This window comes from Salvelinus alpinus, chromosome 22 (assembly GCF_045679555.1).
Source record: "Salvelinus alpinus chromosome 22, SLU_Salpinus.1, whole genome shotgun sequence".
NCBI lineage: Eukaryota > Metazoa > Chordata > Actinopteri > Salmoniformes > Salmonidae > Salvelinus > Salvelinus alpinus.
The window spans coordinates 47,765,503-47,778,352 of NC_092107.1; positions in this window are offsets into that span (position 1 = coordinate 47,765,503).

The window sequence follows — 12,850 nt, forward strand, 5'->3', positions numbered from 1 at the left end:
AAACAGACGAAGACGAAAACGAACTATACTTGATATAACTAACAAAACAACAAACGATGTAGACAGACCTGGACGTAAGAACTTACATGTAACACGAAGAACGCACGAACAGGGAAATGACTACATAAAAACCGAACAAACAAAATGAACAAACAAACCGAAACAGTCCCGTATGGTGCAACATAGACAGACACTGACACAGGAGACAACCACCCACAACAAACAGTGTGAAAACACCTACCTTAATATGACTCTCAATCAGAGGAAATGACAACCACCTGCCTCTAATTGAGAGCCATATCAGGTCACCCTTTAAACCAACATAGAAACAGAAAACATAGACTGCCCACCCAAACTCACGTCCTGACCAACTAACACATACAAAACTAACAGAAAACAGGTCAGGAACGTGACAGGAGGGCCTTATATGCGTTGCGGAAGTTAGAATAACAATGATCCAGGGTTTTGCCAGCCCGGGTCGCGCAATCGATATGCTGATAAAATGTAGGGAGCCTTGTTTTCAGATTAGCCTTGTTAAAATCCCCAGCTACAATAAATGCAGCCTCAGGATATGTGGTTTTCAGTTAACATAGAGTCAAATGAAGTTCTTTCAGGGCCGTTGATGTGTCTGCTTGGGGGGAATATACACGACTGTGATTATGATCGAAGAGAATTCTCTTGGTAGATAATGCGGTCGGCATTTGATTGTAAGGAATTCTAGATCAGGTGAACAAAAGGACTTGAGTTCCTGTATGTTGTTATGATCACACCACGTCTCGTTAATCATAAGGCATAGACCCCCGCCCTTCTTCTTACCAGAGAGATGTTTGTTTCTGTCGGCGTGATGCGTGAAGAAGCCAGTTGGCTGTACCAACTCTGATGACGTATCCCGAGTGAGCCATGTTTCCGTGAAACAAGGAACGTTACAATCTCTGATGTCTCTCTGGAAGGCAACCCTTGCTCGGATTTCGTCGACCTTGTTGTCAAGAGACTGGACATTGGCTAGTAATATGCTCGGGAGCGGTGCGCGATGTGCCCGTCTATGGAGCCTGACCAGAAGACCGCTCCATCTGCCCCTTCTGCGGCGCTGTTGTTTTAGGTCGCCGGCTGGGATCCGATCCATTGTCCTGGGTAGAGGATCCTCTTCGGGAAAGTTGTATTCCAGGTCGTAATGTTGTGAGTTGACGTTGCTCTTATATCCAATAGTTCCTCCCGACTGTATGTAATATAACCTAAGATTCCCTGGGGAAACAATGTAAGAAATAACACATAAAAAAACTAAATACTGCATAGTTTCCTAGGAACGCGAAGCGATGCAGCCATCTCTGTCGGCGCCGGAAGTTCTATGATATAGGAGACTGTGTGAGGGGAGGAAGCTTCTATAGACTATGAAGATATAGGAGACTATAGGGGAGGAAGCTTCTATAGACTATGAAGATATAGGAGACTGTGTGAGGGGAGGAAGCTTCTATAGACTATGAAGATATAGGAGACTGTGTGAGGGGAGGAAGCTTCTATAGACTATGAAGATATAGGAGACTGTGTGAGGGGAGGAAGCTTCTATAGACTATGAAGATATAGGAGACTGTGTGAGGGGAGGAAGCTTCTATAGACTATGAAGATATAGGAGACTGTGTGAGGGGAGGAAGCTTCTATAGACTAAGAAGATATAGGAGACTGTGTGAGGGGAGGAAGCTTCTATAGACTAAGAAGATATAGGAGACTGTGTGAGGGGAGGAAGCTTCTATAGACTATGAAGATATAGGAGACTGTGTGAGTAGAGGAAGCTTCTTTATACTATGAAGATATAGGATAATGTGAGGAGAGGAAGCTTCTATAGACTATGAAGATATAGGAGACTATGAGGGGAGGAAGCTTCTATAGACTATGAAGATATAGGAGACTGTGTGAGGGGAGGAAGCTTCTATAGACTATGAAGATATAGGAGACTATGAGGGGAGGAAGCTTCTATAGACTATGAAGATATAGGATAATGTGAGGAGAGGAAGCTTCTATGGACTGTGACGATATAAGAGACTGTGAAGGGGAGGAAGCTTCTATAGACTGTGACGATATAGGATAATGTGAGGAGAGGAAGCTTCTATAGACTATGAAGATATAGGAAACTGTGAGGGGAGGAAGCTTCTATAGACTATGAAGATATAGGAGACTATGTGAGGGGAGGAAGCTTCTATAGACTATGAAGATATAGGAGACTATGAGGGGAGGAAGCTTCTATAGACTATGAAGATATAGGATAATGTGAGGAGAGGAAGCTTCTATGGACTGTGACGATATAGGAGACTGTGAGGGGAGGAAGCTTCTATAGACTGTGACAATATAGGATAATGTGAGGAGAGGAAGCTTCTATAGACTATGAAGATATAGGAGACTGTGAGGGGAGGAAGCTTCTATAGACTATGAAGATATAGGAGACTATGTGAGGGGAGGAAGCTTCTATAGACTATGAAGATATAGGAGACTGTGTGAGGAGAGGAAGCTTCTATAGACTATGAAGATATAGGAGACTATGTGAGGGGAGGAAGCTTCTATAGACTATGAAGATATAGGATAATGTGAGGAGAGGAAACTTCTTTAGACTAAGGATGTGATTTTGTGTAAGTACACTTTTGCTAGAAGATCTTGTAAACATTGATCCATTGTTCCAGGTCTCCCTGTAATATTATTTCATATTGTGCTGACTGTATATCAAACAACAGGAGAGATTATGCCCCTCTACAATTTTATGCAACATTGTGAAACTAGTGTCAGCGGGGGTAAAAACTACATCATCCTCATGGCTAAATGTCTGGTGTGTTTGAGTCAGTGCAAATGTCAAACACATTCAGAGAACATCGAAGACTGAAAGGAAATCATACATTATTCATGCTTAATCAGGCTAATTCTGGCTTTATACGGTAGCATCAATCATTAACGACTCTCGGTCAGGAGACAGAGAAGGAGAGGGAGAAGGACAGAGGAAAGAGAGAGAGAAAGAGGGAAAATTAGAGAAGGAAGAGAGAGAGAGAGGAGAGAAAGAGAGACACAAGAGAAATGCAGAGAATGGGAGGAGAGAGAGGAGAGAGCCACCATTACCAATGTAAAGTGTTGACTGTTGACTGCAGGGATATGTAGTATGTCTGTTGTTGACTGCAGGGATTATGTAGTACATCTGTTGTTGACTGTTGACTGCAGGGATATGTAGTATATCTGTTGTTGACTGCAGGGATTATGTAGTATATCTGTTGTTGACTGTTGACTGCAGGGATTATGTAGTATATCTGTTGTTGACTGTTGACTGCAGGGATTATGTAGTATATCTGTTGTTGACTGTTGACTGCAGGGATTATGTAGTATATCTGTTGTTGACTGCAGGGATATGTAGTATGTCTGTTGGTGACTGTTGACTGCAGGGATTATGTAGTATATCTGTTGTTGACTGCAGGGATATGTAGTATGTCTGTTGGTGACTGTTGACTGCAGGGATTATGTAGTATATCTGTTGTTGACTGCAGGGATATGTAGTATGTCTGTTGTTGACTGTTGACTGTAGGGATTATGTAGTATGTCTGTTGGTGACTGTTGACTGCAGGGATTATGTAGTATGTCTGTTGTTGACTGCAGGGATATGTAGTATGTCTGTTGTTGACTGTTGACTGCAGGGATTATGTAGTATGTCTGTTGTTGACTGCAGGGATATGTAGTATATCTGTTGTTGACTGCAGGGATATGTAGTATGTCTGTTGGTGACTGTTGACTGCAGGGATTATGTAGTATATCTGTTGTTGACTGCAGGGATATGTAGTATGTCTGTTGGTGACTGTTGACTGCAGGGATTATGTAGTATATCTGTTGTTGACTGCAGGGATATGTAGTATGTCTGTTGTTGACTGTTGACTGTAGGGATTATGTAGTATGTCTGTTGGTGACTGTTGACTGCAGGGATTATGTAGTATGTCTGTTGTTGACTGCAGGGATATGTAGTATGTCTGTTGTTGACTGTTGACTGCAGGGATTATGTAGTATGTCTGTTGTTGACTGTTGACTGCAGGGATTATGTAGTATGTCTGTTGTTGACTGCAGGGATATGTAGTATGTCTGTTGGTGACTGTTGACTGCAGGGATTATGTAGTATGTCTGTTGTTGACTGCAGGGATATGTAGTATGTCTGTTGTTGACTGTTGACTGCAGGGATTATGTAGTATGTCTGTTGTTGACTGTTGACTGCAGGGATTATGTAGTATGTCTGTTGTTGACTGTTGACTGCAGGGATTATGTAGTATGTCTGTTGTTGACTGTTGACTGCAGGGATTATGTAGTATGTCTGTTGTTGACTGTTGCCTGCAGGGATTATGTAGTATGTCTGTTGTTGACTGTTGACTGCAGGGATTATGTAGTATATCTGTTGTTGACTGTTGACTGCAGGGATTATGTAGTATGTCTGTTGACTGCAGGGATTATGTAGTATGTCTGTTGTTGACTGTTGACTGCAGGGATTATGTAGTATGTCTGTTGTTGACTGTTGACTGCAGGGATTATGTAGTATGTCTGTTGTTGACTGTTGACTGCAGGGATTATGTAGTATGTCTGTTGTTGACTGCAGGGATATGTAGTATGTCTGTTGTTGACTGTTGACTGCAGGGATTATGTAGTATATATGTTGTTGACTGTTGACTGCAGGGATTATGTAGTATATCTGTTGTTGACGGTTGACCTCAGGGATTATGTAGTATATCTGTTGTTGACTGTTGACCTCAGGGATTATATAGTATATCTGTTGTTGACTGTTGACCTCAGGGATTATGTAGTATATCTGTTGTTGACTGTTGACTGCAGGGATTATGTAGTATGTCTGTTGGTGACTGTTGACTGCAGGGATTATGTAGTGTGTCTGTTGACTGCAGGGATATGTAGTATGTCTGTTGGTGACTGTTGACTGCAGGGATTATGTAGTATGTCTGTTGTTGACTGTTGACTGCAGGGATTATGTAGTATGTCTGTTGGTGACTGTTGACTGCAGGGATTATGTAGTATGTCTGTTGGTGACTGTTGACTGCAGGGATTATGTAGTATGTCTGTTGGTGACTGTTGACTGCAGGGATTATGTAGTATGTCTGTTGTTGACTGTTGACTGCAGGGATTATGTAGTATGTCTGTTGGTGACTGTTGACTGCAGGGATTATGTAGTATGTCTGTTGGTGACTGTTGACTGCAGGGATTATGTAGTATGTCTGTTGTTGACTGTTGACTGCAGGGATTATGTAGTATGTCTGTTGGTGACTGTTGACTGCAGGGAGTATGTAGTATGTCTGTGTCTGTGTGTGTGTGTCTGTGTGTGTGTGTGTGCTTGAGACATATCGTATGATCATCTTCACCTTACATGCCAAGGTCAGTAGGGGTAAATGAGTTGCCATAGCAACAAAAAAATTATATTCTTTAACTTTGCCTGTTGGCTGAGATGGAGACGTGAATCCAACATATCAATTAGTCATTTGTAAACAAACTGGAGTTAAAGCTACACTGAGTCAGTGGCACAAAAACAAACAAACACAATTCAATATTACTTTTGTAAAAACAGTAAATAGCCGTATAAAGTTAAGGATATCTGACAAACTAATGTAACAGTTTTTATTCAACCTTAAAAAATGACTAACTCATCCATGTCCACATTTTGAGGTTCGCCTGCTGTAACTATAAATGTCTTCTTATTGTAATCATAGAAAACGTGAATGTTCAAGGTAACACGCAAAGGTCGTAGGTCAGCGGAGACGTTCACAATCTGCGCGGAATCTCCAACAGCATTGATCACTTGCACCATGTACTTTTAATGTAATCTCAGCTAGCTGCAATCCAGGTCATTTGGTTCTGCTATTAGATTAAGTACAGTAATAACACATTTAATTGTTGTATAAATACACCATATCTGACATTTTATTTCCATTTGAACTTTGTTGTGCTTTTAAATAGTTGAAAGTGCAGTGAAAACACATTTAGATGAGAAGTAAACCAAAAAAAATCAGACATGTTTTTTCCATTGGTATTTGGTTGTGCTTTTAGATGGCTGAACGCATAGTGATTGTAACGAGCATTACCGAAGGTGGCTCCCCTTCCTGTTCGGGTGGCGCTCGGCGGTCGTCGTCGCCGGTCTACTAGCTGCCACCGATCCCTTTTTCCCTTTTCGTTTGGTTGAGTCTAATTGTTTTCACCTGTTCATTGTTTGGTTGTTAGGGTGGTGCTATTTAAGTTCGTTTAGCCCGTTTCTGTTTGTGCGGCTTGTCATCTGTTTTGTATGAGGTGTTTCGTGTTCTGATGGGGTTTTTCCACTGTCCGGATTATTGCCAGTGTGTACTGTAGTGAAGTGGATTTTACGTCATATGTTTTGACGTTACCAGTTGTATTTTCTGGTTGGACATTAATGTGTGGTTTTTTCCCCGTATCCTTTGCTCTCTGCGCCTGACTCTTTACCCATTTTCCTCATCGTTCGTAACAGTGATAAAACATTGGGAATTCAACAAACTTCTGGCTGTCTTTTTGAGTGTGTGAATACAAGGTTGAACTGTCATTGATCGACGTCTCAACCAAATATTACCCAGATGTCCATGTTGAAATGACATGGTGTGCCCAGTCGGAACGAGATGGAGACACAAGGAAAAATGACATCGTTGTCAATCACAGTCAAAGGACTGGTTGATAAGAGGATTGGATTTTAGGGGGAAAAATGATATATATTGAAATATTCAACACACTGTAGCGTCCTGTTGGATTAAAACCTCATCTCCGAAACGTCCATAATTTATCATTAAAGTTAAATTTATGAAGCTATTTTGAATAAATGTTTTCTTGGTATTGAGGGGAGTTACTGCTTTCAATTCATGTAAAAAAAAATATATATATATAAAAATGGACAAAAACGTTTTCATCAGATGGGTTTAGTGCAGAATACAGTAACCATGGTGATATTTAAAATCGCCACACCACAACCTCCATAATATTTAGAAACATTGTGGGTCATTGTGAAGTTGTTTCTGCTAGCTGGGACAACTTGACTTAGTATGTGTCCCAAAAGGTACCTTTCCCCCAATAACCACACACTACCTTTCCCCCCCTGTAACAACACACTACCTTTCCCCCCCTATAACCACACACTACCTTCCCCCCTATAACCAAACACTACCTATCCCCCCTATAACCACACACTACCTTTCCCCTATAACCACACACTACCTTTCCCCTATAACCACACACTACCTTTCCCCCCAATAACCACACACTACCTTTCCCCCCTGTAACCACACACTACCTTTCCCCCTATAACCACACACTACCTTTCCCCCCTATAACCACACACTACCTTTCCCCCCTATAACCACACACTACCTTTCCCCCCCTATAACCACACACTACCTTTCCCCCCTATAACCACACACTACCTTTCCCCCCCTATAACCAAACACTACCTTTCCCCCCAATAACCACACACTACCTTTCCCCCCTGTAACCACACACTACCTTTCCCCCCTATAAACACACACTACCTTTCCCCCTATAACAACACACTACCTTTCCCCCCCTATAACCAAACACTACCTTTCCCCCCCTATAACCACACACTACCTTTCCCCCCCTATAACCAAACACTACCTTTCCCTCCCTATAACCACACACTACCTTTCCCCCTATAACAACACACTACCTTTCCCCCTATAACAACACACTACCTTTCCCCCCCTATAACCACACACTACCTTTCCCCCTATAACCACACACTACCTTTCCCTCCCTATAACCACACACTACCTTTCCCCCCTATAACCACACACTACCTTTCCCCCCCTATAACCACACACTACCTTTCCCCCTATAACTACACACTACTTTTCCCCCCTATAACCACACACTACCTTTCCCCTATAACCACACACTACCTTTCCCCTATAACCACACACTACCTTTCCCCCCTATAACCACACACTACCTTTCCCCCCCTATAACCACACACTACCTTTCCCCCTATAACTACACACTACCTTTCCCCCTATAACCACACACTACCTTCCCCCCCTATAACCACACACTACCTTTCCCCCCTATAACCACACACTACCTTTCCCCCTGTAACCAAACACTACCTTTCCCCTATAACCACACACTACCTTTCCCCCCTATAACCACACACTACCTTTCCCCCTATAACCACACACTACCTTTCCCCCCCTATAACCACACACTACCTTTCCCCTATAACCACACACTACCTTCCCCCCTATAACCACACACTACCTTTCCCCTATAACCACACACTACCTTTCCCCCCCTATAACCAAACACTACCTTTCCCCCTGTAACCAAACACTACCTTTCCCCCCCTATAACCACACACTACCTTTCCCCCCCTATAACCACACACTACCTTTCCCCCCCTATAACCACACACTACCTTTCCCCCCCTATAACCACACACTACCTTTCCCCCCCTATAACCAAACACTACCTTCCCCCCTATAACCAAACACTACCTTCCCCCCCTATAACCACACACTACCTTTCCCCCCCTATAACCACACACTACCTTTCCCCCCCTATAACCACACACTACCTTTCCCCCCCTATAACCACACACTACCTTTCCCCCCCTATAACCAAACACTACCTTTCCCCCCCTATAACCAAACACTACCTTTCCCCCTGTAACCACACACTACCTTTCCCCCCTATAACCACACACTGCCTTTCCCCCCCTCTGTGTGTGTGTGTGTGTGTGTGTGTGTGTGTGTGTGTGTGTGTGTGTGTGTGTGTGTGTGTGTGTGTGTGTGTGTGTGTGTGTGTGTGTGTGTGTGTGTGTGTGTGTGTGTGTGTGTGTGTGTGTGTGTGTGTGTGTGTGTGTGTGTGTGTGTGTGTGTGTGTGTGTGTGTGTGTGTGACTGCCAGCACTATGCTATAAAGCTGGAGGCAGAACAGAACAGCTCCTGGGGATGGATTTAACTTCGAGGACAAACAGGATCAAACTCTCACAAAAGGTCCTCAGAATCAGCCTGTGGCCTAGATGGAAACCAGTGGTGTAAACTAAGTCAAAATACTTTGAAGTAAATGTTTCAGGGGTAATTGTGTTCTTTTCTTTACAATTATTTTTACAACTTCACCTTTTACTCCACCACATTCCTAAAGAAAAATAATGTACTTTTTACTCTGACAGACAAAAGTACTCGTTACATTTTGAATGCTTAGCAGGAAGGACATTTTTTTCAAATTCATACACTTGTCAAGAGAACATCTGTCACGGCTGTTGAAAGGAGAGGACCAAGGTGCAGCGTGGTCAGCGTACATTTTCTTTTATTAGCGGAAAAGACGCCGAACAAAACAATAAACACTACAAAAACAAACCGTGAAGCTAAAGGCTATGTGCCCTACAAACAAAGACAACTTCCCACAAAGACAGGTGGAAAAAAGGGCTACCTAAGTATGGTTCGATAGACAGCTGCCTCCGATTGAGAACCACACCCGGCAAAACACAAAGAAATTGTAAACATAGAAATAAAGAAACTAGAATGCCCACCCTAGTCACACCCTGGCCTAACCAAAATAGAGAATAAAAACCTCTTTATGGCCAGGGCGTGACAAAATCCCTGGTCATCTCTACTGCCTCTAATTTGTTGGACTCACTAAACACAAATGCTTAGTTTGTCAATTATTTCCGCGTGTTGGACTGTGCACCTGGCTATCCGTAAATAAAAAAAAATTAGACAATCGTGACGTCTGGTTTGCTTAACATAAGGAATTATGTGTTCCTAACTTTTGGTATAGTCGGGACAGTTGAAGTCGGAAGTTTACATACACTTAGGTTGGAGTGATATGATCTATAACTATAATATGATCTATAACTATAATATGATCTATAATATGATCTATAACTATAATATGATCTATAACTATAACATGATCTATAACTATAATATGATCTATAATATGATCTATAACTATAATATGATCTATAACTATAATATGATCTATAACTATAATATGATCTATAATATGATCTATAACTATAATATGATCTATAACTATAATATGATCTATAACTATAATATGATCTATAACTATAATATGATCTATAATATGATCTATAACTATAATATGATCTATTACTATAATATAATATAATATAACTATAATATGATCTATAATATGATCTATAACTATAATATTACCTATACCTATAATATGATCTATAACTACAATATAATCTATAACTATAATATGATCTATAATATGATCTATAACTATAATATTCCCTATAACTATAATATGATATATAACTATAATATTATCTATAACTATAATATTATCTATAATATGATCTATAATATGATCAATAACTATAATATGATCTATAAGTATAATATGATCTATAACTATAATATAATCTATAACTATAATATGATCTATAATATGATCTATAACTATAATATGATCTATAACTATAATATGATCTATAACTATAAAATAATCTATAACTACAATATGATATATAATATGATCTATAACTACAATATGATCTAGAACTATAATATAATCTATAACTATAATATGATATATAACTATAATATGGTCTATAACTATAATATGATCTATAATATGATCTATAACTATAATATGATCTATAAATATAATATGATCTATAATATGATCTATAACTATAATATGATCTATAACTATAATATGATCTATAACTATAATATGATCTATAATATGATCTATAACTATAATATGATCTATAACTATAATATGATCTATAACTATAATATGATCTTTAATATGATCTATAACTATAATATGATCTATAACTATAATATGATCTATAACTATAATATGATCTATAACTATAATATGATCTATAATATGATCTATAACTATAATATGATCTATTACTATAATATAATATAATATAACTATAATATGACCTATAATATGATCTATAACTATAATATTACCTATACCTATAATATGATCTATAACTACAATATAATCTATAACTATAATATGATCTATAATATTAGAAACTAGCCCCTAGACATTAATCCCTAGACACTACCCCCTATATACTACCCCTTATACACTACCCCTTATACACTCCTGTAGATCTGAAATGACTGGATAAGTGTAAAGACTAAAGCAAAGATTCCCCGCAGTCTGAGCATATAAAAACGAAAAGTATTGAAACGTTCAGGAAGTCGCAGATAGAAATGTACTGACAAGGGCTCTAGAGATGTGGCTTCGTGACAATGATCGCAAGAGCAGCTGCTCACCGGTTTGACGGCTCCAACACAGTTACACCTCCGACACTGTTTATACACTGTTTATAACCTCTACCCCCCTCTGTTCCACAGTAACACTGTTTATAACCTCTACCCCCCTCTGTTCCACAGTAACACTGTTTATAACCTCTAACTCCCTCTGTTCCACAGTAACACTGTTTATAACCTCTACCCCCTCTGTTCCACAGTAACACTGTTTATAACCTCTACCCCTCTCTGTTCCACAGTAACACTGTTTATAACCTCTACCTCCCTCTGTTCCACAGTAACACTGTTTATAACCTCTACCCCCCTCTGTTCCACAGTAACACTGTTTATAACCTCTACCCCTCTCTGTTCCACAGTGACACTGTTTATAACCTCTACCTCCCTCTGTTCCACAGTAACACTGTTTATAACCTCTACCCCCCTCTGTTCCACAGTAACACTGTTTATAACCTCTACCCTCCTCTGTTCCACAGTAACACTGTTTATAACCTCTACCCCCTGTGTTCCACAGTAACACTGTTTATAACCTCTACCCCCTCTGTTCCACAGTAACACTGTTTATAACCTCTACCCCCTCTGTTCCACAGTAACACTGTTTATAACCTCTACCCCCCTCTGTTCCACAGTAACACTGTTTATAACCTTTACCCCCCCTCTGTTCCACAGTAACACTGTTTATAACCCCTCTGTTCCACAGTAACACTGTTTATAACCTCTACCCCCCTCTGTTCCACAGTAACACTGTTTATAACCTCTACCCCCTCTGTTCCACAGTAACACTGTTTATAACCTCTACCCCCTCTGTTCCACAGTAACACTGTTTATAACCTCTACCTCCTCTGTTCCACAGTAACACTGTTTATAACCTCTACCCCCCTCTGTTCCACAGTAACACTGTTTATAACCTCTACCCCCTCTGTTCCACAGTAACACTGTTTATAACCTCTACCCCCTCTGTTCCACAGTAACACTGTTTATAACCTCTACCCCCTCTGTTCCACAGTAACACTGTTTATAACCTCTACCCCCCTCTGTTCCACAGTAACACTGTTTATAACCTCTACCCCCCTCTGTTCCACAGTAACACTGTTTATAACCTCTACCCCCTCTGTTCCACAGTAACACTGTTTATAACATCTACCCCCTCTGTTCCACAGTAACACTGTTTATAACCTCTACCCCCCTCTGTTCCACAGTAACACTGTTTATAACCTCTACCCCCTCTGTTCCACAGTAACACTGTTTATAACCTCTACCCCCTCTGTTCCACAGTAACACTGTTTATAACCTCTACCTCCCTCTGTTCCACAGTAACACTGTTTATAACCTCTACCCCCCTCTGTTCCACAGTAACACTGTTTATAACCTCTACCCCCTCTGTTCCACAGTAACACTGTTTATAACCTCTACCTCCTCTGTTCCACAGTAACACTGTTTATAACCTCTACCCCCCTCTGTTCCACAGTAACACTGTTTATAACCTCTACCCCCTCTGTTCCACAGTAACACTGTTTATAACCTCTACCCCCCTCTGTTCCACAGTAACACTGT